Here is a 5,643-nt window from a genome sequence, read left to right as displayed (position 1 = left end):
CACCCCCCTCCAGGTGCCGCCCCAAGCACCAGCTTGGGTGCCTGGTGCCGGCCCTGGTAAAGACATTACTGCAGCTTCTGAAGACATCTCTTAAAATCATCTGGTAGGCTTATTGGTGTTTTTGTGGTTGGTGTTACAAAGACATGAGTTGATAATCCAGTAGCACATGCTACTCTCTCAAACATTTCCAGTACTGGACTGTCTAAGAAACAGCCATCAATAAGGGTGTTGTCATGTAATCCAGCTGGTTTCTGATGAGGTTTAGGTAGAAATAAGGCTAGTCGGTAGTGTACACTGGATCGGCCTATCTTCTCCACTCCTAAAGCACCCAGTGGATTCTGAGGAAATTTGATGGGCCCATGAAATGAACATCTAGTGGTCACCATGAATCCCACCATTGAAGAGGTTAATGTATTGGTATCAAGCCCACAATACCTAGAAAATTAAACAAAAATAATTCCAGATATTAATTTCTAACCCCAGATGGCATGGGTTTCTCAGAACTGGCATATCCTGGTTCTGTTGGGCAAAAAGCCAGCACACTTTATGTTTCAATAAGAAGATAAACAACTTTATTTTAGTATTACATCAACTGCAAGATCTATATGGGCATGCCAAAGGCCAAGAGATTACTGACTGCACTGACAAGCACCCTCCCTCCCGGCCTTACGCCATACATTTTAGATTCAGCTGAGCTGATGTTCTTTGCTTCCACTCCATCTCACATGGACTCTTGATGCCAAGACACAAGAGAAAGAAAGAAAAGCTATCCTAGAATTCATCAAGTGAAAAGGTACAATACAATTGCATCTCTCAAATTGCCTGAATCTTTCATTTGATGATAATGTAGAGATAATACATTCCAAGATCATAAGGAGGCCCTCATAAGGGAACCACAAGTGAATTTCATGGGAAATGGGAATGAGAGAAGATAGGACCTGTCCAGTCACTATACACTCTGGCAAAAAAAACAAAACCAAAGGCTTCTTCCCCCATACCATCACTTTCCAAATTAAAACTTCATCACATCATAATCTTTCCTTATTCCACTCGCTGTTGTGGTAAGCGCCTCCTGACCGGAGCCTGCACCTCACACCCCCTCTTGCACCCCAACCCCCTGCCCCAGGTCAGAATCCCCTGCTGCACCAAACTCCCTCCCAGAGCCTGGACCCCTCACCCTCTCCTGCATCCTAACACTCTGCCCCAGTCTGGAGCCCCCTCCTGCACCCAAACTCCCTCCCAGAAAGAAACTAATGTAACAGCTGTTCTAAGGTAAGAAGTAGGCTATTTTGAATTAACTTAACTATATTCTACATGTTTTAAGACTGAAATGTAACCACAGAATGGCTTTATGTTAATTAAAAGCCAAGTTTAGTATAGCGTTAATAGCCTCGATGCCATAATTGTGATAATTTTGTTTTAAATTAGGAAAAAGACTTGTATACAGGGGCCCCACAAAATCTAATAGCCCCGGGCCCACAGGAGAATTAATCCAGCCCTGGTTTTATGGTCATAGCAAAGGCTATGAATTGACTTTGTAACTAGAACAGAACCTTTCAAACCAACATAAGGAACTAGGAGTTGATTTATTGGGTCCTTACGTGGACTTGCTACTGAGCTTACCCATATGCACAATTTTCTACAAAGTAGTAATATTTTTGAGTAGCTGCAATCCTCCAGCTTAAAAGTGGATGAATTACATGCACAAAGCACCACTGAAGTTTCAGAACATCTGTGTGTCCTTTGGGGTAAGAGATACCATATCAATATCAAATATATCTAATAAAGAACTACATTAAAGTTTAACTAGTCAGTCAGGAACATATGTAAGGTAAGGAAAGCTGACCACGCTCCTGGTTGCAATTTCACAAACAAGACACTAAGTATCAGTATCCCTTTATAACATACATATGCAGCATATACAAATGTGATAAAAATGAAACACAACTTGCAGCACGCAGAGCATTGCAGAATATACAACACACACAATGAAATACTGCCTCCAAATTCTACTTCATTCAACTGGAAACAAATCATTTTAAAAGGTGCTTGTGGTCCAAAAATTATTTAAGATACCAGCCAAATCAGACTGGCCAAAATCCTATTTGTTCCATGTCTTGTTTGGCAGATGATTTCAAAGATCAATAAAGTTCTCTTTGTTGACAATCATGAAATGTTAACCAGTCTGAGTGTTCTGAAGCTTTTACCAAGTATTCAGCTTCATTAAACATTAAACAGCCTTGAAATATAAATATAAAATAACTATCAGCTTTCTGTCTTTCAGATACAGAACAAAGGAGCCTAAAATATGGAAAGCAACAGGAAAATATTAAATAGATTGGGAATTCACAGACACAGTAATTTAAGAAAGCTGTCAGTAGTAATTGGCTCATTCAGATATGCTCTGCCATGAAAGTAAGACAATGTTATAATGCCAATTTGTGAAACAGAAAATAGCTGGTAAGGAACAAAAAAATCATATGACAAATTTACATCGTGGGAAGTTCATAAGAAGTACCTCTCTGGCTGCATGCATACAGGCCTAAGGCCTGATAGTCATTTACACTGAGGCCAGCTACACCACTCTGCCAGCGTAATGAGCCTTCAAGTGTGTGTAAATGAGAATGAGGTCCCTATACTTCTCTCCCTGTCTTTTATGTGAAAAACCCAGCAAACACAGCAGAAAAGAATGTAAGGTTCACGAAGGAGAAACATCAGTTTTACAAATCACTGAAAGTGACTGGATGTAAGCTGTCAAAATAAGTCAACGAAACGGTGTGGTGATCTACAGTATGACATGCCACACTCTGTGATCTGAGATACAGCTAAAGGTTACTTACCATACAGCAAGAAGTTCTACTTTTAAAGTCTATACCTATAAATCAAAAAGATTTTCATTTCTTGGGCTTTAATACATGTGACCAATTTAATACTTAAGTTTTCATAACAGTAGCCTTAGGCTGCTGTCTTTAATTCTTCATTGTTTTTGCATATTAACAGTGTAAGATAAAATTCAGCCATGACACACCATTCACTTTCTTATGTGGTGCCCCTCTCCCCTGCTCATGGAGCTCATCTGTCTGGGGTTAGGAAGAAACTTCTCCTCTGGGTAAGTTATTCCATAGCTGTTTCATCTGGCATTGGCCATTGTTGGATATAGAATACCAGACTAGATGGACCCTTGTACTGATCTCTTATGGCAATTTGATTAGCACTCCCTGTTGGGGGCTAAGAGAAAGAACGGGGAGCAGGAGTTGCCTGTTCAGGGAGGCTGGATTTGGTAACAGGTATGTTTAACTAAACAAGTGAGAATCATCAAGCTCTCTCATTTAGTGAAGCTAAGAATTACATCATTCAGTCACCAACAAAACTATGGAGAGTCCAGGATGCAACCCAGAATCTAAATTCTGAACACCTAGAGGCAGAAGAAACAGATCTTTTTAAAAAGAATATGTTTTTATATTTTGCAAGATGTGACATATCAATGTGCTCACATAAAAAATAAATGCATTGGACACATTAGGAAATAATATACAAACAGTATTTGACATAGGCTATTTTTGTTGCATTCTCCTCAGACTATAACTAGAAATATACTTCTGCATTTCTGGGTACTTAAGAATGCTCCTATATATACATGCTGTACAAAGAAGAGTGCAGGTTTCTAACAAAGAGATACTGGAGTATGTCTAAACACTTTATCCTGACAGCACACCTGATTTTCAGAGATGCTGGGCTCCCAAGGGCCTGGGGGCACTTAGGTCCTCTGACAGTCAGTCTCTATGTTTTTAATGAAAAGGAATTCTGAAATGTAGATGGAAAAGTGCTGCACACTTTGGGCTAATCTGACACCGTGCAATCCAGCCAGACAACACAGGCAGGGGGAGAGGACAAGCAGCTTTATTCTACCTTTGCACCCTCCTAATTCTGGGGACTTACCTGGCCCCTGGTGCAACTCAGAGCATCCCCAAAGGCTACTCCATGTTACAGTAACCTCATATTGCCAGACCAACCCTACACTCTCCCATTCCCCACACTCCTCCCACTCCCGGCATACCCAGGAAATACTCCTGTGCTGGGGCTATACAGGAGGGCTGCTCAATCAGCTCTGTGCCCATGGGGGGAACCCTGTTATGCATGAGGCATTGCCTAGACAGCTATTCCCTCATTATATCAATGGCATAGCTTAGAGAGGCCATAATGGGGTGTGTGTGATTTCCACAACAACAATCCCATATGTGTGAGTTCCACAATGAGTACTCTGTGTATATGTATGTGTGTGATCACCACAATACCATTAGGAAAAGGATACATTTCACCTACTGTGCCTTTAAGGTTAAAGTATAAAAATTCCGTTTATTGAGAAAGTAATAAAATAATTCAGCCACACCACCAAATCTCAGCACAATGGCCAGAACTGGCCCTCAGTACCACATAAGCCCTCTGTGAGGTCTGCACTGAGGGGCTGCAGATGAAATGGCCAAACAAAACTGGTATGCACCCTTTATATGCTGTGGAAAGGGTTCCTGCACTAATCCCTCACAGACTGGCATGGAGCTTGCACTAGGGACCGGCCAGCGGAGGGGATCATAGGGTCCCCAATATCCAGTATAACTGGCACAGAGGCGTATGGGTTGGAATAGCAGACAGAGAGAGAGAGAGTAGGTGGTCTTCCAGGCAGCAGCAGCAGCAATACTGGAAGTGGTGAGGTGGATTTCCTGTATCCAACCCTTCTGCATTCAAACCTGAAAATTTGGGCTTTATGCAGTGTGACAATCATCAAGTATGACAGTCCTCCTCTGCCTTGTTGGGTCCTGCGCTTTTTGGCAGAATTGCTCACCTCAGAGGTTCACAGCAGCCCTCAGTTTGGCCGCTTCTGATAGAGACTCAAACCTGCCGTTCACTCAGCTAACCTCATCACTGGCCAGCATGGGGGAAATGGAGAACAAACCACTAGTGGGTCGGGGACAGGCCAGATCCCTTTCCAAATTAGACCTTCCCTTCTGGTGTTTCTCACAGACCAGGTCAATTCCTCCCGTGTCCAATCAGGAGTTGGGGGAATGGGGGAAACCCCGGCCCACCCTCTACACCGGGTTCCAGCCCAGGGCCCTGTGGATAGCAGCTGTCTACAATGTCCCCTGTATCAGCTGCGTGACAGCTACAACTTCCTGGGCTACTTCCCCATGGCCTTCCCCCAGCACCTTCTTTATCCTCACTGCAGGATCTTCCCCCTGAAGCCTGATCACGCTTGTACTCTTCAGTCCTCCAACAGCACACCTTCTCACTCCTTGCTCACCCTCCACTAACTGATGGGAGGTCCATTTTAAACCAAGTGTCCTGATTAGCCTGCCTGCCATAATTGATTCTAGTAAGTTCTTAATTGGCACCAGGTGTCTTAATTAGCTTGCCTGTCTTAATAGGTTCTAGCAGGTTCCTGATTGCTCTAGGGCAGCCCCTGCTCTGGTCACTTAGGGAACAGAAAACTATTCATCCAGTGGCCAGTATATTTGCCTTCTACCAGACTCCTGTACCCCACTGGTCTGGGTCTGTCACAGCAGATAGAGTGAATTTTACCCTTTGTGTTCTGCTCTGCTTGTAGATATATTATGCAGATCTACTCTTTATAAGAGACATATTCCATAT

Source organism: Terrapene carolina, unplaced genomic scaffold (genome assembly GCF_002925995.2).
Source record: "Terrapene carolina triunguis isolate 2854851 unplaced genomic scaffold, T_m_triunguis-2.0 Scaffold96, whole genome shotgun sequence".
Classification (NCBI taxonomy): Eukaryota; Metazoa; Chordata; order Testudines; family Emydidae; genus Terrapene; species Terrapene triunguis.
This window is presented reverse-complemented; position numbering follows the sequence as displayed.